General features: G+C 46.7%; 1 long non-coding RNA gene across 1 annotated transcript in view; it reads left to right on the forward strand.

Moving 5' to 3' along the window:
• Window positions 1-23,211, forward strand: part of LOC125618653 — an 82,261-nt gene that overhangs the window by 31,654 nt on the left and 27,396 nt on the right. The window contains exon 3 of the long non-coding RNA XR_007349993.1: window positions 8,011-8,113. This is a non-coding gene — a long non-coding RNA (uncharacterized LOC125618653). The remainder of the gene's footprint in view (window positions 1-8,010; window positions 8,114-23,211) is intronic.

Genomic DNA, 23,211 nt, shown 5'->3' on the forward strand with positions numbered 1-23,211 from the left:
CTTAACACACCCCAAGCTTCCCAGGGTTTCTAGATGATCTTAACAGTGACAGGATGTATTCCTCCCATGGTGCCATCTCTACATCTTAAAGAATTAATTGAACATAAAGAACAAGAGAGATATGAGAGGCTGTCCTCAAAAGTGTCTCGATCCTGGAAAGTGGAGGGGCCGCCCGTCCTGTGGTGCCCTGCCCCCACTCACACAGAGCAGTCAGGATGAGTTTATGTGGAACCAGACACTTGCTCCCCCATGTCCCTTGTGACTAGGAGAGAGGACTGGTTGGAATCAGACATCATCACTGGAAGAAACAGCAGCTGTCACACCCAGCGTGACTGGAGAAAAATGATTAACACCATGAGGTCACCAAGGCGGTGACAGAGAATCAGTTCAGTCAACGGTCCAAAAGGCAATTGTTGGTGGCACGGTTGCTCTGAGAGGGGACACAGGGAGCCAGATCAGTTCCAGAGGTCAACACTGGGGAGAATAAGGGAGAGAAACAGCTCTGGATAGTTCTGCCCAGCAACATCTTTTTGGCTTGGCCCATTTCTGATGTGCTGGGTCCAACATAGCTACTGATAAGTTTTTATATCAGAGGTGATGGTGAGAGCCAGAGTGTCTAGGCAATGGCAGCAGTCAGTCAGCTCTCTGCCGGCCCAGTGCAGTCAGCCAGTGTTGTCCCAGCACCGTAGGGTGTCCTAGAGCTGAGACTGGGAAGAAGTGACATTGTCGGAGCTCCTGAGGTCATGGAGCTGATTAGGTTGGTTAACATTGGCCAGCTCTGGAAGATCTATTCCTCCTCTTCCTTCCCCATTGTTAGGTTGGTTTGAGGTGGCTAAGGGAACAAAGCACCAGGCAATCCTCATTCGAAAGAACCACCAATCCGGTGCCGACAGAACCACCTGTCAATCAGTGGGGTCTTCTGACCAATCCTGGAGCTCAGCAAGCTCCCCCAACCTTGTCCCTGTAGGACAAGGGACTCTAAAAACCTCCCTTTCCTGTCTTAAACCCTCCCTTCCTTCCCTAAGCCCAATAAAAATTCCAATCTGGCTGAGCCCACAGGCAACTCCGCTCCGTTGGTCTGGAGGGTCTCGCTCAGGAGCGAAGCTCAATAAAGCCTTGTTCAGCCGCCTTTGAATTTGCCTCCTTTTGGTCACCGGGGCCTGACCTTACACCCATCAACAGAATGAAAAAGGAGCCTGATCCTGGAGTAGAACTTTCCAGAAACACTCTAAAAGGCACAGATAGAAATGGTTGCCATAGCTGGCTGCCTTTGCACCAAGCTCTGAAGCTGGAGGCTTCGGGACCCTTCCCCCAGGTCCTCTCCTCTCAGATCTTCACACACCCTGGTTCTTTCTGTTCATTAGCCCCCCCCCACTCTCCACTGCTCTAAGTCTGTCTTTGGATTTGAGCTTCATTATAATCTTATATCTTTCGACTTCCATGTTTTAATCCCTTCCCTCCAGAGCTATGAGCTTCTCTTGGTATTCTAACCAGTTATTTCCTTCTGTCTTCTCTTTCTCGTCTACCTTATTTTTGGACCCTTAACCATTTGAAACTTTAAACCCAAATTTTAATTTTTTCTAATTGTTCTTAGCCATCTGTGGCTCATTTTAAAGCTTTCTGGCCTTTTACTTGACTTTCTTGTCTATATCTTAGATCTGTTTATGAAATTCCCTTTGATCTCGTTTTTCCTTTGCTGTGGTAAGTTTCACCTCACTGTTTACTATGTCCTACGGCGACTAGCAGCCTGGGAGGTAACCATCACCCAGAGGGACAGGAGGGGCTTCTTACTCCCAGTGGCCCCTCTGTATGTCATTTGCATTTCCCTCAACAGATTTCCTGGCTTGGTGGAAGAGGATTTTGAAAAGAATGTTGCCCCGGGAGACTGGAGAGATGTATGGGCAGAATCTCCCAAGAGCCCAGATCCCACCCTTCAGAGAGTAGTTTTGCCTGGCTGAGCCTTTGCTATTTCCCGCAGTCTGCCCTGGGTAGGGCAGGAATAGAACAGATTCCTCCCCGGCAGTGCTTTTGGCCTTGACCTTGGAAAGGAGCCAGGTAGGCTGAGTGGAGGGAACAGAGACCAGACTCTGTGATCACATCTGTTTGCTCCTCACTGAGCAGTTTCTCTGCTCTTTCTGGGGAGGACCACAGGAGAGCCCAGGCAGATGTGGATGCCACATCTCACCTTTTTCCTTCCTCGTGAGAACAAGGAGAAGCTGTCTGTAGTGGAGGCCTTCGTGGACAGGGCTTCCAGTTGGGGCAGAGAGACCACTGCCAGGTGGGTATCTCAAACCGCCAGGCCTGAACCTGGCCACAGAGGCCGGTGAGAGGCACCATCTGTGGTTCCCTTTACTTCCTGACCTGGCTGCTGCCTGACCCTCACTGCCTCCCATCTCAGCAAGTCCATGGTACAGAGGAGTGTGGCTCAGGGTGGACAGGTCTAACTCTTGAGCACTCGAGGACAGTCAGGGTGATGACATTCCTTGTCACGTGCACAGTAGCACATCTTACCAGTGGCAGCTGGGCGGAAGTGACCCTTCCCACTGGAGGGCCACCGTGGTCTTCAGAGGCTGACAACTGCAGCGTCCACGTGGAATTCTCTCTAGCCGCAGCCAGCAGGGTTTGAGCATCCTTTATACGCAGATCTTGGCGTTGGGGGCCAAGGAAGCCACACGTGTGTGTTTTAGTCTTTGCCTCTGGGACTTTACAATGTGGTTGACACACACAAAAAAAATATGCATATAGTAGTAATCTTGAGGCTCCTCTTCTCCACAGAGCCCTCTCTGCCTTCCTCCTTGGTCTCCCTAAAGAGCAGCTCATCCTCAGGTCGTTTCAAGGTCATTTCCTAGTGGGAATCTGCCTTTCCTGGGTTAGCTTAACCTCTACTGGATCTCACTGAAGCCCTTTCTGAACGTGGCCTTTGGATTTTGCATTTCACTGTTATTCTGTTTTCTTCATTACACAGTAAGCTATTGGAGAAAAGAGCCTAGTGCCCAGTTCTAGTGCACACAGGGGAGAGAAATGCTCAACAAATATTTTAATGAATGCATCACTTAATTAACAACAGAGAGATCATATGTTACGTGCTAAAAGCATAGAAGAAATGGCAAATTCTGGAGCTGTTTAGAAGGGAGTGGGGGAGTGGCTCATGAAGAAGGCCCTGGGGAAATAACGTGTGATCTGGCCATTTTTGTGACTCTTGGGCACCTGCTTCACACACATTCACTTCTCACTAGTGCCGTGTTAAGGTGTGGGGTCCTCGATGACAGGGAAGTTGATGAGGATTTATAAACACTCCTCTGAAAGATTCTCAACGGGCTCACCAAAGCCACTTCTCTGCGTGTGCATGTGTGCGTGTGACAGTGGCAACCAGGCCAGATGACCTTGTTCAGCCAGTCTCCATCACTGCCACTTCCTAAAAGCCACTGCAGGTAGCCACCTGTGAGTGATAGAAAGGACCTAATTACCACACCCTCCAGCCCGTGTTCTGGTGGGGAGCCAGGGCATTCATAAAGAATTATGAAGAGAAATATCTCTGAGTGTAAGTGACGCACTTGGAGAAACCTTCACAAACATCACAGCCCAAAAGGGGCACAAGAATAAAAACCAACCACGGACAGCTCACTCAGACTGCGCAAGTAGATCTCGTGGAAGGGAGAGAGATAGCTGAGGCAGGAGGGCCCTGTAAGCCACGTTGCTGTTTTATGTGTATTTCTTTGATCGTCAGCCACATTGCCAGGTTCCAGAAGGCATGGCCTAAAGCTCTGACACCATGCAGCTGCCATGGCCCTAGGTATTGGTCTGTAGCAGGTGCTACTGTGGTTTGGAGGTTGAATATCCCCTAGAGGCCCAGGTGATCAAGGCTTGGTCCTCAGGGTGGCACTATTGGGAGGTGACAGAATATTCATGAAGAGGGACACTGTGGAAGGTACTTAGGTCATTGGTGGCATGACCTTGAAGTGGACTGTGGGACACCAGACCCCTTCCTCTGTCTCTCTGGCTCCTTGGCCATATAGGGAGTAGTTTTCTCTACCACTTGCTCCCTGCTATTGCCATCTGGTACCCCCACCAGAGGCCTAAAAGCAATGAATCTGCTTGTGATCATGGACTAGAATCTCTAAAGTTATGAGTCAAAATAACCACTTTTTTATAAGTTTATTTTCTCAGCTGTTTTGTTATAGTGATGGAAAACTGACTAATAGATGCACAATACCTGTTGCTTACTGCTAAAGAGAAGCCCATCTGTAAATATACCACATTAAAGAGGACACAGTGAGCTGGGTACGGTGGCACATGCCTGTAATCCCAGCGGCTCAGAAGGCTGATACAGGAGGATCTCAAGTTCAAAGCCAGCCTCAGTAATGGGTAAGGTGCTAAGCAACTCAGTAAGACTCTGTCTCTAAATAAAATACAAAATAGGGCTGGGGATGTGGCTCAGTGGTTGAGTGCCCCTGAGTTCAATCCCCAGTACCAAAAGAAAAAGAGGACACATGAGGGCATCAGGTAGGGCTCATGCTGAATAGGACCCTGGGCACCATCCTAAGCAAGAGGACTTCTTTGTTGTTGGTTTTGTAGGGCTGAGGAAGGAATTCAGGGCTTTCTATGTGCCAGGCTGTCGGTCTATCACTGAGCTACACCCTCAGCTTTCAGACATGGCTTTTGAAGAAGATTGGAGAGGGTGGTTCTGTGGTAGCAAGTTGTTGTACTAGGTGTAGAGAAGTGAGGGTGTGTGGGTGCTTGGGTAGGGGCTTGTGGTCGGAAATGGTAGGTAAGGGGATTCTGCAGAGGGGTGGTGAGTGAGAAGATCGCTGCCAGTGGACAAGAAGGGAGAAGAGCGATGAACATCGTGAATGACTGCCCACCGTTGGAGGTGCTGCCTATATCAGGGGTCACGGAACATATTCCACGCAGTTTGTGGGCTAAGGCTCAGGCCGAGGTTTATGAGCTTGTGTGTAACAGCGGAGAGGTGGAGAGGTCTCGCTTGGCGGAGTTCACCACCGGCCCACTAATTTAACTCTGAGACCTCGCCGGGGCTTTCTGCTCTGCAAGGAGCTGGCAGGCAGAGCGGTGACTCCCACACAGCCCACCCACCAGCCAGGGCTCTGCAGCGGCAGAGGCATCGACAGGCCCCATCTCCATGAAGGGGCTCTTAGGAAAAGAAGCTTCTTCAGGTGACTGGAAAGGCCCGTGCCCTGCTTGCATGGCGCTTGGAGAAGACCATGTGCCTGTGGAATCCAGACTGGACAGCGGGGCAGCTGACAGGGAGGCTGGCCAAGTGCTGCCACAGCCACCAGGGAAGGAGGTGGCAGCTGGCCTCCAGTGAGGAGGGGACAAACAACTAGAGGAATGTTTTCGATTCCACTTTGATGTGGTGACACTGAGGAAAGAGGACAGAGCTTGGGGGCAAAGGCAGCCTCACCAGACCAGTCCCCCAACGGGATCTTCCGGAAGCCCTTCAGCGGAAGGACCCTAGGCCAGCCTGATGCGAGGCTCCACCTCCAACCACTGGACCTTGGGAGAAAGCGTCCTCTGCTACCTTAGGCTGCTGTCTTAGTGGCCACACTTGGCCTGTGATTTACACCAGCTCTTGATGAGAAGGCACGTGGTGGAGGTGTGGATAACGATAGGCTGAATTACACCATCCATGGCAACCAGGCCTGACTCGTCCCCTGCGCCACAATCTGCAGAGCGTTTTCCATGCATTATTTAACTTGATCCTTAACAAAACCACTGAGGTAAATAAGAATATTTCTTTCATATTTTATAAATGAAGAAAAGGAGATTTGGAGCCTTGTCCTCAGGCCACAAGGGGAGTAAGTGGCAGAGCCAGGACTCAGTTCTCAGCTACATGGGAACGTCGAGGGTCCACCCACTTATCACCGACTCTTTGTCCTTGGTGTATGGACCGTAGCGTTGGACTTTACCATTATACTGTTATTGTCCAGTCATGACTATACTGTCATGATCACTTGTTCTGCTCCAGATTTAGGGTGAGGTGCTGGGGGTGCAGCCTTGAGAGCAGCGTGGTTCTACCAGGAGGGACTGGGTCTTGGGAGGGAACGGCAACCCGAAGGCAAACACACATTTACAACTCAGCATGCCCTGTCCTGTCTCTGAAGCTCACTCTTGGAGAGCCGAAGCACCCAGGGTGTCCAGGGTCGACTCTGTCTGGTGCTGGCACCATCTCATTCCAATCACAGATCCCTGACCCTTGAAGGACTCCCTTCTTGGTCATGGTTGCCTGACCTCAGGCCACAACAGCCTCCTTTCCTCAGAACCCTAACGTGCCCTCTTTTGCCACCAGCAAGGTGACTTCCTGTTCATCTTCTCTTCAATCCTTCCTGGGCACCTCGTGCTCGTCACGCGGCCTCTGTAAAAGGCGCTGTGCTAAGTGCACAGCAGTTTGATCAGGTGAGGACCACGGGCAATGTTGGCTGTTCATTTGTGGCACTAGATCTGAGCATGGTAGGAAATCAATAAACATTTGTTTGATTGATTAAGGTGCCCAGATGGAGCCTCCCCATGGTTGGGAGGTACCAAAATGAATCTCCTGAAAGTACTTCCGTGAAACCAGAGAGTGAACTGCAGAGCATCTGCGGGGTTCGTCTGGTGCTCCTCAGGTTGATAAATGGAGTCCGAGGCCCACCTTTGATGCCTTCGGGCCGCAGGGCCGGGGGCTTCAACAACCGCCTTCCAAATGTAAAAGTTCACTTTTGCTGGGGAGAATCAAAGACTCTGACTCTTTCAAGTAGTTTTGTGAAACAGATCTCAATCCAGCAGGGAAGATGCTAAGAAGCAATTAAAAAAAGAAAAATGTATTGTTGTTATTTTTACCTGCATCCTGTTCCTGGCTGTGCTGCTGCCTTCTGAAGGAGCCTTGGCACACACACTGCCTCCAAGTGCCAGTTCTCCCATCTGTAAAATAATCCCCGTCCTTGATCCTCCGCTCGCAGGGGTGCTGGGAAGCCTGGGGAGGTAGTGTCTGTGCTGTGCGTGCAGCTTCCTGGACAGAGGCGCTAGATAAATAAAGGCAATCACTGCTATTTAGAGGGTGCACAGTGGTTCAGAAGTGCTTTGTGCCCTGTCCCCTTTCTTCGTGTCTCCTCGCCCGAATGTCTCACCTCTGCTGCTACCCAGAAGCACAGTGGTTCTGATCTGCCTGTAGAGGGACTAATTGAACAGAACCCTGTTAGATCCCACCGAGTTGGCCCAGGCTGCCTGTCTTCTGGGGCTTTTGAGAGCTCCTCTCTTTGTTGAGAAAGGGAGAGAGAGACATTGCCAGGAATGGCAACTCGCTGGCTCCTTCATTAAGGCAGCTTTTCCCCAAAGGGTCTCCTTACCCCTTAAGCCATCTCCTCCTCTGAAACTCACTTCACACTGTGGCGGCTGGATGCAGGGACGCTCTTGCTCGTTTGCCTTGGCAACAACTTGTGTTTGTTGTCAGCAAAGTTTACTGTTCCGTTGTCATTGTCCCCCCCTCTGTCTTGTGGTTCAGAGTGGTGGATAAACTCTAGGAGGAGGGGAAACAAAGGAAACCCCCCATGGAGTGACAGGAGGAGAGGTAAGAGCCAGCACAGAAGCCTCCAGAAAGGCACCGTTGGGTCTTTGGAGCCTGTGGAGCAGTTACACATTGAAAAAAAAAAAGCTGCTAAAACCAGGAAGCAATTTTTCTATAAAGATGCAAAGTCAGGTCAGTAGAGACCTTGGCACGACAGGCCGCGCCCCTTGAGAATCACAAGAACAAGGACTTCTCCAGCCACGCTGAACACCTCCTCAGGGTAGATTAAGGCCACCTTGGGTATATTCTCCTCACCCGCAGTGGACTTAGGTGTTATGGGTCCACTGACCCTTCCTGCGGGCTTTGCAGAGAGCCAGGCCTGGCCTTCACAGTGCAATCTGGCAGAACCGTCCCTCACGTTCCATAGGAGCACAGGCTATTCAAATGGTTTTGGTTAGCACATTCGCTTGGGATTTGTTCTGATTTTGTTTGTAATTTTTCTTCCCTTGGAGGACTTGGCATAGCTGAGCCAGAGAAGACGATTCCAAGACTTGTGAGTCTGAGAAACACAGCATTCTGGCCTCTTTCAGCTTCTGAGCTTTGACGCCTACATAGGTAAGTGACTTAAGTCGCCAAGTACGACTCTTACATTACAACGGGAGCAAGTGGCTTTATTGGGGACAAATTAGTTTGAATATCAACTGTAGGTTTAAAAGGCTACAGTTTTAGTGTTTCTTACTCATTTGTTCACCAAACCCTTATTGGGTTCTGATTATTTGCTAGCTACTATACTGGGCACCAGGGGTACAGGGATGAAGAAAACACTAGAACACCTCTGCCTTCCTAGTCGCTGTGCTCTCTCTCGGTCCCATAATCACTATTGGTGTTCACATAAGTGCTTCTGATAGTAGCAGAAACTAGATGGAGGACACAGAGTCATTGCACCCAAATTTTCCATACATATCACAACCTTAGGGTAAAAGGAGCCTTTAGAAGCCATCACTGGTTAAGAATGCCTGCTTCAATTTCTCGCTTCTTATCTAGCAGCAATTCTACTTCCAGAACATTCTCCAGATCTATTCACCCCCACAGCTCACCTGCCTCACACTAGTGTCTCCGAGCTGGTCTCTCTACTTCCATTCTTTTCCTCCTCCATAATCCATTCTCCACCCAGCTGACAGAGTGATCTTTTAAAAATGCAAATCAGATGATGTCTTCGCTGCTTAACGCCCTCCAAAGTCTCCTCTGCACTTAGATTCAAACTTTAACTCTCACCCTCCCCACTAAATCCCCAACACGCTTAGCCACCCGCTCCTTGACCTCACCTCCTCCGCTGTGCGGAATGGAATTGTTTGGTTGCTTACTTCTATTATAGCCCCAACTACCATGCACCAAAATGCCGCAGTCTGGCTGGGCACAAATCACGAGCCACTGAAGCAGGAACAAACTTTATTTCTGAACTCCACCAGCACACTCCACACACGCTCCCCGGGAACTCTCCTGAACACCACGCGGCTCCTCCAGGAACCACCAACCGGAAAATCCCTCCTCCGGCACTTCCCCAACCAATGAGAACTCTTCAGGAATCCCCTCAAGAGCTCAACCGGAACTCAACGGGAGCTCAAGAGTCATCATCTTAATGGCATGCTGGCATCACCTCTCAACCACTACTTCTGGCAAAAATGCCATGCGTCATCCCGACTCGGCTGTGGCCCTCAACACCAAAACACATAGAGAAAACTAACCTCTAGGAGCTGGGTGCAACACCCTGGGTTCAATTCCTAGCACTAACAAAAGAGGAGAAAAATAAGAGAAAAACAATTTCTTCTAAAATTAAATTCCTTCCCAGCCATTACTTTGTCTGATTTGTTAATTTTTACTTATAAAAATGACTTACAAAGTAGATGATCATAATTGTTGTTGAATTTCTAAAACTCTACATTTCATACTATTACCAGTGCCCTAGGCCAAAAGCCTGTCTCTCAGGGTTCCAACAAAGCAGGCCTAGCCACTTTCCCCCAAAACCAAACAGAGAGGTAATGGTGAAGAGCAGGAAAGCAACTTTAATTGCTTGTGGCCCTATCAGAAGCCAACGCGAGATCAAGACTCTCAGCCCTGTCTGCAGGGTGCCCACACGTGCTGTGGGTTTCACTAAAGAAAACTCAGGTCAGCCGTGAGAGGTACGCGGGGTCAGACTGTGGTCTGGAGGATCATTACCCAGTTCTGGATCTGTGAGGTGGCTCTGGGGAAGTGCTTGTCTCCTGAGAGGGCAATCTTCGTTTGTTTCACAGGATGCAGGATCTATCAGTCCTGTGATCACGGGAAGGGACAATTGGTTCCTAGGACATGAGTGTTCCTGTTGGATGGGGGGCGAGGGTGGGGCCCTCATCAGGGGGGTGATGGGCCTGCAGGTAGCCTCTGTTCCAGAAAGGTGTTGGGCAATGACTGGAGACTTCCAGCTGCCCCTCCAAGGGTCTGAGACATGGTGCCCTAAATATTCCTGCAAATCTTAACTTAGCCATGAAGGGGGACAAGATAGATTAGGTAAATTTGGGGCAATAAACCTGCATTTACTAATTCTTACATGACCACTCCTTAAGGATTAACATGTCTGTATACAGAACTGAGCAGGTCACAAAGTTCAAGGAGACAGTGACAAAACGAAGGCAGAGATGCCAAACTTTGTCCTGCTTTCAGTTATCCATGGGGCATCTCAGTAGAGTTACTTTTAGCAAAGGCAACCTCTCTAACTCCCATAGTAATATCTGCATTACTAGGGTTCCCAATGTATATGTTATTTTAAGAATTTGTTTAGGTTTTCTCATATTGTGCACATTTTTCTCTCCCTTTACTATCCACCTCTCGGACTTTGTTACATGAGACAAACCCACTTCCTACTTATGGACGCTCTTTCAGTGTTGTATGGAGCTCTTAGGTCCCACTACATCTTCCGTTTTCCAGGCTAAATGCTCTTTGTTCCTTTAACCTTTGACATGGGCTGACCTTCTCTCTCTTGCTTTCTTTTCTCTTGAAACCTACAAGTTTGCCTGGTTTTCTCTTAAAATGTCTGACTGGTTTAGTTAAATATCATAGCTATCTAGGGAAGAGGGGATGAGTCAATTAACAGGGAACGTTTGGCTGGTGAAAAAGAAACTTCGTCCAATGCTGTAAAATGTTTATTGATCGCTTACATGAAACTAGTTTAATGTCTGACCAATTAAACCTAATTGAAGGCCCTGCTCTTCCAAGCCAAGTCCATTGGATTTTGAGCGGTGACCTGACGGGGAGATTAGTGAGAGCAGTTCCAACTAATTCTCTGTTCTTAACTGCTCCTAATACAGGCTGGTGCTCAATAAATATGGTATCAAAATAATTATAATAAAATTATGCAAAATCTAAGACCTGATAATTAATGAAGAAGTATTTGAACTGTCAGTGGTGTCTTGAGCCCTAAAGGGAAAAATAATAACCTGACAATAAAAGTGAAATATGAGATCAACCAATTAATTAGCAGAATAATTTAATCTGATGCTCTGAAAGTAGGCCAATTAAAATGCACTGTTACTATTTAACATTGATTAAACGAGGTGCTAGATCCTGCACGCAGTTTGAAAATAGACCTTTTTCCTACCCTCAGGGAACTTAAAGCTAATTTAAGCAGTTGCATCTAAAAGGACAAAGGAGCAGGAGATGTGGTGTGGATTGATTTCCTGGAGCTTCTTCTCCTAGTGTTGGAGGAGCAGAAAGGGCTGTTCCCACTGCCATCAAACGTCCCCTCCGCTCACACCCAGCCTCAGCCTCCTGCCTTCTGTAGAGGTGACAAAGGTCAAGTCAGGCTAGAAGAAATGATTAAAACCTCCAGAGGCTTACCTGAAATCGTGAAGTCTTCTACACTTGAGCTACTGAGGAGAAAAGAGGATTCCAGACATCATTAGTGCCTTTGATAATTCCTTAGGAATAATTCATCAGCTGCTAATGAAACAACAATAACAACAATAAATACAAAAGCAACCGAAACCATCTTGCCTCCCAGCGTACTTAGGGGAACACGCATACCCACTCTCACATTTAATGATGGTACAAGGATAAACCACAAAGTAGCCCATTAACTGCTCATTTTACTTTAAGGAATTCTGATCTCTGACACAAATAATAATAATAATCTAAATGTACTTATAATTTGCAAGCTGCTCTTTAGCCTCTTGAAAGCCGCCTTCTTGTGAAATGAGTTTTGCAGTCTCCCCTTCCACTCTGCTCTCAGGGCTGGCTGATCAATATGTGGGTGTCATAACACTGTCCCTGAAAGGAGCCCCCACTGCTGCCATCTCACCAGAGGCAGCACAGGCGAGGGACACCCTGCTTCTCTTTCCTGGATTGCATGTGTGCTGTTGGGGTGCCCTTTGAATTGCACTTCTGGGAGACCAAGAAGGCTGTGTTGAGGCGCCCATCCTATTCCCCTTGGGGACTGCTGGAGTGCATGTAGGAGATGCTGGAGAACAGCTTCTGCCTGGGCACCACCCTACCTAGGAAGAGTCTCACCCAGCTAGAGACGTAGCTAGCTCAGCAGCAGAGCATCTACCTATGTACACGAAACCTGAGTTTGATCCCCAGCACCTCACACACCAAAAAAGATGCCATCAAAGTAGAAGAAAGACTATTAGGGAAAAGAAAGGGGGTCGGGGGAAAGGGGAGGGTAAATAGGGGTGGTGGGTATGACTGAAGTAGAGATGATGTGCATGCATGAACCTGCTACAACAAAGCCCATTATTCCATACAATCATTAAGCACTATAAGTAGAAAAGAGGGACTCACCCAGGGCCCAGGACTAACAAACACCATGCTTTCATGAGACCATTCGGCAATGTAAGAGGCCAAAATGAGTGGTCCTTTGCCAAAATGTATTGCAGACTGTACAAGTACACTAAATGACTGTGCTTAAGTACAACAGAGCTCAGAACTCATCTACTAAGGCTAGTACCAACTGCCAAGTGACATGTACCAACGTCTGGTTTCCACTCGTGTGTCCATGACTCCAGGTTAGAGTACAGGTATTTGCCTAAATCAATTGCACTGCCTGTAGCTTGACTTGATTCCTTGATGTGTGTTTACATGAGAACAGAATGGCAGCACTAACCAAAACAACGTGTACAGCAGTCCCTCCCTCTCTGTGGGGGACACACTCCAAGACCCTGCTGGAGGTATGAAACTGTGGATAGTACCAAACCTTATGTGTACAGTACTGGCTTTTCCCTATATGCTCAGCACTGCCATGTAGTACCAGAGTTGATCTATACTTCCATGATTTTATGTCCTTGTCCCTTTGTATCAGTATTCTTGGGGCCATTAATAAGTAAAATAAGGATTACTTGAACATAAGCACTGTGATAGTCATAACAGCCAATCTAATAAGCATGATGGCTACAAATGAGTATCGGGCAGGTAGCCTATACTGTGTGGACATGTTGGACAAAGGGATGATTCATGTCCTGGCTGGGGATGGAGTGGGATGTTGTGAGATTTCATCATGCTACTCAGAACAGTGTGTAATTTAAAATATACTTTTTTATTTCTGGAACTTTCCACTTAGTGTTTTCAGACCTCAGTTGATCATAGGTCACTAGGGCCATGGAAAGAGAAACCTTAGATAAGAGGTGACCACGTAACTGAGCTCTAACTGAAGTTATCTGCAGCTAAGTGCTTCCCATGCATTGTAATCCTTATAATCCAAGGGGTGGACCCTAACATGAATTCCCACTTTAAAGAGATAAAGAAATTGAAGCTTAAGAATTGAGTAACATGGTAATTGGCTCAATCTTTCTGAGTTTCCCTTTTCAAAACCTCTGTGCTTTACTATCCCCTGGTCATAATGTGTCAGGTATGAAGGCTGCAGTCTTGCTTGGATATACACAATTGTGACCAATCACCATAATCTCTAAGGTGCACATCCATTTGTTTACTTAGCCCTCTGTCCACTGACTTAACCTCTCTAAAATCTCTATGCATATTGTACATACATGTGATATTACAACGACTTCACAGCAGCGTGCAGACACTGGGGGTGTCAGCATCTCTATGGTGGTCCTCTTCCTTCATGGTCATGGTGAGTTTACTTATTTAAAATTTCACATTATTTTCCTCATCAGCCCAANTTTTTTTTTTTTTTTTTTTTTTTTTGACAGTTGCAATGGATCACTTTCTCTGTCCTGAGGGCTGAAACAATGTTTGAAATTGCAGCAAATTGGGATCCCAGGGCCACATCCATCTTCTTCTGCAGAGACTCCTACTCTTCCTTGGAATTCCTTGGGGGGTCTTCCATTTGTTGAACGTTACAAACGTAAGGTACATACAAGCCCTTCTCTGCCTGAGTTCCCCAGCCCAGCAGCCTTGGGGAGCTTCTGTTGTTTGTTTGCACTTGATACTCCCAATTTTAAAATTTATTGCCACTCAAAGGGGAAGGTCCCCAGGCACAAATGACATGGGATATAGAGGTAATTATGTGACTGTCCCTTGGGCTAGTGAGGTGATGTTATAGAGTGGGTAGTGAGGATGTGGTCTAGCCTAAATGACCAAGACCCCTTCCCCAGGTCCTCACCTTGGTTCTAACAGGGGATGTTCTGGACTGGAGAGAGGACATGATTCATTAGTAGTATTTGATTAATTAGTAGTATATGGCTGGTTAGCCACAGGTTTAGAAACCTCTTCTCTGAACTCCTGCCCCATCCACACTTTGGCTTCCCACCACATCCTTTCTGTCAGCTGAATGAGTGCATCAAAAGTCTGGAAAGTGATGCTCTAACTCAACCTTTCCCCAACTAAACACCAAAGGAAAACACTCGACCTGATAGAGCACAGGTCACCAGATAGCCTGGCAGTGCCCCTGGCCTGAGGGAGCAGGGTGTATGTTCTGCTTATTGACGTGACCCTCCTCCAAGGTCTGGAGAGTTTTATGGTCAGGTGGGAGCAGAGCACCATGGGAATCACTTCAATCACGCAAATCAACGCCCCAATTAAGAACTTTCTTTTGTACCTAGAGTCCCAGCATTCTCAAGCCTGGTCAGCTGTTTAAATGACCAGGTTTTACCTGTAATTCTTAAAATGCATATTCACCCAACTAATGTAATAACTTGGATTCTGCAAATGGAATTTCCCCCAGATGTGTAAGTGGCTCTAAGTAGTTTAAAAAGTTTTAAAAGCTCAGTCAGTACTTTATACAGAGCCTGTTGATCATTAATAGAAGTTCTACAAAATGGAAGTCAGCAGAGAGGGCCATTAAATGCAGATGGGCCAATTACTGGCCAGCAGTCTGCTACTGTCCCTGTCATTCTGCACGATTGCTGTCCCTCTGCCAGCTCCAAGGTGCTTTGAGAAGGCTGACACGCACTCCTGATTTTTTGGTGCTGTTTCAGGGAAGGGAGAGACTCCAAGCCACGTCTTTATATCAAAAATGGCACATGAGGTTGAGATTCTGCTTGATTATTCAGAAAATTAATCCTGGCCTGTATTTGTTCCTTGAAATGAACTCTGGGTTCTGAGTTAATCTTTGTCTCTTCACTGGGTTTCTGGAAATAGTCACCCACCTACCCCTGTGGCTTTCCTGGTTTCATAAATGCAATTTCATGATGAAAATTTGAAAATAATGTGAAGGTGGTTGATTGCCAGGGAAGGCGGTTGCCTCTGCCTCTCGGAGACACATTGATAAAACATCAGTGAGCTTTTTCATTTACACAAGCAGAGAGAAAGATGCACATGTAAAGAAAATGATAGAATGTCAGATACATAATATAAAATCATCATACCATAATTATATTAAAATATATGGTTTAAATTTACATACATTTAATACAGATGATGCCTATTTTATTTACACATTATTAGGAAAACCTAGCTCTATATTTTAGGAAATTGAACGTTAACTTCAAAAAGGCCTGTAATGTTTTCACCTACGTGATACTTCAGAAAGTTAATTTTCTCCACAGACTGTGTAATTTTAACAAGAATAGCCTAACGTGATTCCGATGCTCACAAACAACTTCCATGTACTGAAAATTGGGTCTGAAATAGGATTCTGGGTTGTCATTTTCATATATGGGATTATATTTTGTGCATATAGTTCCATTTTTAATAATTTTTAAGTCTGAAATTAATTTAAAAACTCCACTGATTTTTTTTTTTTTTTTTTTTAAGGATAAAGACATTGCTTGTCTTGATCAGCTTGCCTCTTGCTCTTTGTAAAATTCCCTCAGGGCCTCATCCAGGGGTAGCATCTTTTCAGCAGCCACATCCCCATTTCTCTGTTAATGCATTTTGTAAAGAAAACAAGAAGAACCATATAGATCTGCTATAGGCTGGAAGTTGTCATCTACAAGCCCTTAATGGTCTGGCAAGTCATATCTTGTTTCTGAAAATATCATAATTATTTCTCCCCAAATGTCAAGAGCTTGTTTGTTTATACCCTCAAGCTTTTATAAGAATTAAATACTTCCTTCTGAGGGTGTGGTTGAGAGCGCTAGAATGCTAGGATTGGAGATGACTGAGGATGCTGTTCCTCATGGTCAAGGGCAGGATTGATAGACCCACCTGTCAGTCATTACTACCAATGAAACAAGGATTAATTAAGTAAAAATAAGGTTTGAGGAAGACAACATTTCTATGGGATTAATTTCTCAGTCTTTACCTTAATCATATGCCTCTATTTAAGTGACTATATGAAACAGAGTGGCCAGCTCAGAGGGTCAGTAAAATATACATTGGTTTTTTTCCCCTTTTCTCTCCTTCAAAATTTCTTGGATGGTCTTGTCTCAGGATGATTATATTTCTTTGCAGGATCTGGGCATGCGTACTGTTGGATGCATCGCCTCAAACTATATCAAACACACTTATATATTATGTACATATTTTATGTACCCACTTCCCACATTAAATCAAATTTATACTTGATTATAGAAGACTTGACTTGAATTATAGTTGACTATTCGGTATAACTTTTGTAGATATTTAAACATTTATTTTTTTCAGTAATTTTCCCCTTTTCACATTTTAGAGGTTTATTTATTTATTTTAGGTCTCAAATGTTTCCTTTGGAGAGCCTGTGCAGGCTAGGTGCTGAGCCTAGAGGACTTTCCTTCTTGCCTCTCTGAGAAGAGAAAGGTCATCCACACTCACCAGAGCCAGTCCCCTCGCTGTGCCTTAGCACTAGCCCTGGTGCCCATTATCAAGCGTCTGGAGAATGCCCCACGCCTGACCACATGACTAGGGGGTGACAGAAATGGAGAGTGAGGATCCCTGTAATAAAACATGGGTCCAAGCATCTCAGACAGGGAACAGTAATGGCAAAGACACAGCTTTCTCTAGGCTTCTGACCTTTAAAGTAACTCTAACTTCTCATTTTCAAAGGCTTTAGAGATGCTCATGATTAATTTTAGGTGTCAACTTGACTGGGCTAAGGAATACCCCCATAGCTGTAAATACCCATGTTATTTTTTGGTATGTCTATGAGGGTGTTTCTGGAAGAGACTGGCATTTGAATCAGGAGAGTGAGTAAGGAAAGTCCACTCTTGCCCAGTGTAAGGGTCCACAAACCACTTGGTTAAGAGACTGAATAGAATAATAAAGAGGAATAAAGGGGTGTCTTCCTTACTCCTCTGGTGCTGGGTCCTTTTCTCCTGCATCTGGACATCAGAACTGCAGGATCTCCAGCCTTTGGATTCCAGGACTTGCACTCGAGGCCCCTCAGGTTCTCAGGCCTTAGGTCTTGGGCTGAGCCAATACCAGACTCCCTGTTTCTCCAGATTGCAAATGACATATTGTGGGACTTCTCAACCTCCACCATCACAAGAGCCTATGAGCCGAATCCCCTGAGAAGCCCCTTCCCATACATCTGTATCCAGATCGTCTGTATCCGTTCTCTCCTCATCTGTCTTCTATTGGTTCCGTTTTTTTGGAGAACCCTGATGAATACAGAGGAAAAGACTTGGACCAATTTTATTTCCTTCTTACCTTTCCAATTGTTCTTTCTCTGCGTGTTATTTTACTCCTAAATCCATGAAATTAGATGTTGCCTTCAGAGTCTGTCCACACCTCCTTCTTTTCTCTTTCTGTTCTTGTTTAGCAATCTCAAGCTTTCTCAAGGCTCTTCCCTGTTACTGTATGTAGAAATCCATGCTTCTCAGTTTCCAGGACCAAGCTTTCTTCTTTCTGTTTCCATTTGGCATAATGAACATTTCCAGGCATCCTAAAATAAATCTATCTTTTCTTCCAGAAAACTCTACCCTTTGTTCCATGTTCCTTATTTAGGCTACCACAGAAGAGTTACCAGGCATTGGGATTTACAGCTTCAGCGTCATCCTTGCCTTCCCTCTGCCCTGGCCTGTTAGACCTTGCCCCCAGCCTTGATCCTCTCTTGGCTTTGCTCCATCCTCAGCCCCTCCCCTTCCCACCCCCACTCCATCCTCAGCCTCTCCCCTCCCCATCCCCCACTCCATCCTCAGCCTCTCCCCTCCCCATCCCCCACTCCATCCTCAGCCTCTCCCCTTCCCCATCCCCCACTCCATCCTCAGCCCCTCCCCTTCCCACCCCTACTCCATCCTCAGCCCCTCCTCCTCCCACCCCCACTCCATCCTCAGCCCCTCCCCTTCTCATGCCCCACTTCTGCCTTCATTCTCTTCTCACCTGGATCATTGAAACAGCCTCCTAACTGGTCTCTCTGCCTGTGTTCGTACCAGCAAAGGCCACACACTTTAAATTCAAAGTGCCCACTTGAGTCGGTAGCATTTCTCCACTAAGGAGGCCAGGGACTCCTTCATCTAACCCACAGGGTTCTCACGTTTATTTGAGGCCTCTACTACCCACTTTTCCGAAGTTAAAGCAAATGCTCACTTTTATATATGCTTTGCCCATCACAAGGGATTCGTTTGCGGCTTCCCACGGGTCCCTACACCTTTGTCTCCATCATTTTTTACTACAAGCCCTTGCTTCCCACATGGAAATGTGGCCTCGCCCTAAACTTCATCCAGAAGGCTCTCTCCTCTCAGAGGCTCCCCTCAGGCAGGGCTTTCCTCGGCTCCATTCATCCATGCCCCCTCCACTCCACATCTTATGGAAAGGGAATTCTCCCTCTTGTGAATCCACTCTTAATTTTTTAATTAACTAACTTTTCTGTTTATAATCCCATGACATTTCCTCTGTAGCTCCTAGGGTAATTATAGCACTTTGCATTGATTCTGGAGATGTCCCTCCATAAATATTTGGTGGATGGATGAGTGCAGAACTTTATAGATTTTCTTCCTCTAACAAGTCTGCCTTCATATCTCCAAGTCAATTGAAAGAATATTATACGTGGAGTGAATTGATGTTTGCTTGCAACAAGTTATTTTAAAGGATAATTTGAAAGGGTGCTTATTTCTGCTGTGGAATTGCAATTCTTTATATAACTATGAAAAAGAGAAATTAAGCTGGTGATGGGATGGTTTTTACGATATCCTCTTTACAGAATATTTGAATCAAAAATGTGTATGATAAGGCAAGGAGCAAGCCAAGGACAATTACCAGCAGTAACAACAATAATAATTTAACAATCATTTTTTATTGAGAACCATATATGTGCCAGACACTGTTCCACATATGTACACAGCATGTCTACCCTTAAGGTCTTATAGATTTGCAAACTGAGACTCAAGAGAGATTAACTTAATTATCTAAGAAAAGCTTAATATTTAAAATCCATGCTTAGGTTTCATTTTTCTGGATCAGAATCTACTCCCTAAAGTATTTCTAGTTAAAACTCAAGTGTCTCCAGGAAACTCCCTTCACCTTCATTAAGCCTGTTCTGCTTTGGGCTAGTCTGTGGTTTGCCTCTGCTGTGCTAGAGGGAAGTCGTGACTTTGTGGCAGCCGTGACCAGAGGTCTGAAGGGATGAAGTTATCAGTGCAGGATCCTTCAGGGCTTGTCCTCGAGGTGGTTCACCTCAGGGTATGGTCCAGCAATTCCGGCATCTGGGTGTGCATTTACCCAGCTCTGCCTGAGCTGTGTGCCCAGGGCACAGCACTGTGCACCCGGCTCAACTTTTTCCTCTTAATACTTATTGACATAATTTGACTTAAAACAATAAGTCTTAGAAACTTGACCATTGTTCGCCAAAATGATTCTGTTAGGATAGGGAAACCCCAACCACAAGTGCCACTCTTTGGAGCTGCGGGAGGTTACCATGTATTACATAAGCTTCCTCCAGGGGCTTCTGCATAGGCAACGTAGTGAGAATAGAGTGTGGGTTGGAATCTTGGCTCCAGTGCTTAGGAGCTGTGTGGCTTTTCAATGTGTCAGTTCCCCAGTTTGTGTAACATAACAGGTGGTGGAAAGGGCTGGGAGAGAAGATAACTCCTGTTCTAAAAGGTGCCAAGAGGGTTGGAGCCAACATATGTCCCTGGTATGGATGAAGTGCCCAACAAGTGGTAGTTGTTGTTATCGTCCATGTGACAGGACACTCCCAGCATTTAGCAGAAGGAAGTGTCCTGTTAGAGTTTCCTGTGGCTCCTGTAACAAAGTACCACAAACTAGGTGGCTTCAAAGAGCACAGCTGGTCCTTGCACAGTTCTAGAGGCCAGAGTCTGGAATCAAAGTGTTGGCTGGCAGGGCTGCGCGTCCTCTGGAGGCCTGCCGGGGAATCCGGTTCTTTGCCTCTTTGAACTCCCACAGCTGCTGGCATTCCTTGACTTATGCCCACATCACTTCGGTCTGTGCCCAGGATCACACTGTTTCCTCTTCTATGTTTTCCTCTGCCTCCCTCTCATAAGGCCACTAGTCATTGAATCCAGGACCAACTGGGATAACCCAGAATGATCTCATTCGACATTAACTTAATTATATCTGCAAAGACCCTTTTCCAAAATCAGATAGCATCCTCAGGTTCTGAGGATTAGGATGTGAATATATTGGACTTACCCTGAAGGACTGGGTAAGTTTTTGTGTGTGTTTGTGTGCAGGTGAACCCTGTGTGGTTTAGAGGGCTCCTGATGGGGAGTTGCAGTGTTGCCATTGACAGCCAGGGGGCAGCACAAGAGGCAAAAACAGATGCTGAGAGTGAGGAGAGAGGCTGAGGCACTCAGAGGAAGACTGGAATGACCAGAGAGGCAGGGACCCGTGGTTTGGGGACAGCTGGGCTCCACGTGTGGTCTTGCCCCAATTCACAGTATAACAGAGGACAGGTCATTTCTTTATAGGCCTGTTGCCTCACTATAAGGAAGGTTAGACCAAGTTAGAGGTTTTTAAATTAATTTCTTGCAAGGTGAATGCAACCTACCCAAGTGTTTTATTTGTATGATTTAAAAATTCAAAACAAAAATTGGTAAACATCATGTAAAAATTAGATAGTGAACCCTGATAATCAGCTGTGGCAGCCTCTGGACACCCAGGCTCTTGCGTGGACATGGTGTAAGGGGTGGCCCCATGTAGGCCAGGCACGAACCCTCTGAGTCACCACCCCTCCCACCTGGCCTTCTTGCCTCTGGCCTCATCCTCATCCTCTCCCACTGCAGGCTCCCTGGTGACAGGGAATTCTTTGCTGCGTCCAGGTTCCTATCAACAGTGAGATTCAGGTGAGGGATTTTTTGCTTCCCCCTGTTGGGTTCACTCACTCCACGGTCTGCCTGAGCTCTCTGGAGTTTGGCTTTGTGATCCTGAGTCGGAGGATGGAGATGGCTGCTCATCTCTGAGGCCAATGACCTCGGTGCCAGAGGAAAGCCCTGGGGTGCTGGAGACAGAGCTGCTCGTCTGTGAAAGCTGTTCTGATGCCATCCAGGCACAGGAGCTGCTCTGTCTGGAGACCTGTACTTCTCAGTTCATAGAGTGAGGTTCTGGTCACTCCTTTCCCCCGTTTCCTGAGTCCTCAGATCCCTGCCCAGTCTCTGCTCACATTTCCGCCCTCCTGCCACTGAGGCCCTCCCAGCAGGGTTTTGGTAGCATCCTCCCACACACTGTGACAGCAGCCTCCTTCCTGGGGCCTGTCCTGCTCTCCACTGCAGGATCCCGGGTGAGTTCTGGAGAGCATTTTCAGAGCCTTGATGGCAATGAGAGAGGACTGGGGGACCTAGGCTGCATGTGTCTTCAATCTGGTCCCTTCATGAGGTTCTAGCTAAATGTTACAATTGTGATCCTGTAGTGATGGACCAGCTGAGGAGACAGTCTCTCATTGGGCACCTCCTATGACTCAGGAGAGTGCCTTGTGTCCAGTTGTTGTGAGGGCTGAGGCTGCCTGGTCACCCTGTGGGGAAGCTGCCCACACCCATCCCCCAGTCTCCTTGTACTTGTACTTCCCCAGGATTCCCCCAGAGAAGGTGGAGAGCCATCCCCTCCCACCTCTCCACCTGCCTCCCCAGCCGGTGCCCACGCACTCACCTGGAAAGCTGGGTTCTGATACTGACAGCTGAATTAGCAAGGCGAGGACAAGCACAAGGCTCTCACAGGGAGAAGCCACTGCTTGTGGTTTTATTTTTATTTAGTTCTTGATGTTCCTGAACTTTATTATCAAATATCAAGCTAAGAAAGTTTTAAAAACTATAAAAACAACTGAAAGGCTTTCTCTCTTTTGAGTCTTTAACAATGTGGAGTTCGAGTCGGTGGCAGCTGTGGGATCTCCTTGGTGCCTTGGTTCTGGGGCAACAGTGTGGCCATAATGCCAGGGAGGGAGCCCAGATCAGTGGAGAAGGACGCTCAGCTCAGAGGCAGGATGGAGGGAATGTTCCATCCACAGGAAGGCAGAGGGAGGGGCAGGGAGAGCCACTGAGGCAGGAAATGATCTTCCTGCCAGTGTCACCTGGGACTGAGGACCTTCCTAAGGCTCTTTGCAGCCTCTGAGGACAGAAACTCTTTCTTAAAGACTCACGTGGATTCTTCACCAGGGTATGCTCATTTCAGCTTATGCCCTATTACCAGCCTGCATTTTTCGCTATTCTGTGTGAATAGTACCACTATTAACCCAGTTGCTCCAGCCAGAAGCTCAGACGCCCTGAGCCCAGCTCTCTCCCTCATTCTCTGCCTTCTTAGGTCATTTCTGTCTTTAGGTCATTTCTGAGTGTTGGCTCCACCCCTGGCTCTCCTCCTCCGGGCCCTGCCGCTTCACTGCGGAGCCAGCCTGATCCATCTCTGCTGCTAGCCTTTCCCCTCCTCATCTCTACTCTGCCACATTGGCCAATTTAATCACATTACTAATCTGCCTGAAATCTTTTAAAAAGACCTCCCAGGCTCCTGCAGAACAAGATTCCATTTCTTTTCCAGTACAAAGTTCCAGTGTTCTGGCCTCATCTCTCCTACACTTTGATTTACACAGCAGCTCCTCTTATCCACAATTTTGCTTCATGTACTTTCAGTTATCTGCCATCAAACATGGTCTGAAAGTATTAATGAAAAATTCCAGAAATAAGCATTTCATGAGTTTTAAGTTGCCCTTTTGCCCAGTGTTAAAAAATCATGCATCACCCTACTCTGTCCTATCCAGGAAGTGAATCACCCTTTTGTCCACAGTATCCATACTGTGTATGCCACCTGCCCTGTAGAATTTGAGAGAGAGACCACATTCACATGATTATTATTACAGTATATCATGGCAGTCATTCTATTATTAGGTATTATTATTAATCTCTTACTGTGTCTAATTTATAAATTAAAATTTATCATAGATATGAATATACAGGGGAAAAAACAGTGCCGTTAGCTGTCCATAT

Source organism: Marmota marmota, unplaced genomic scaffold (assembly GCF_001458135.2).
Source record: "Marmota marmota marmota unplaced genomic scaffold, marMar, whole genome shotgun sequence".
NCBI lineage: Eukaryota > Metazoa > Chordata > Mammalia > Rodentia > Sciuridae > Marmota > Marmota marmota.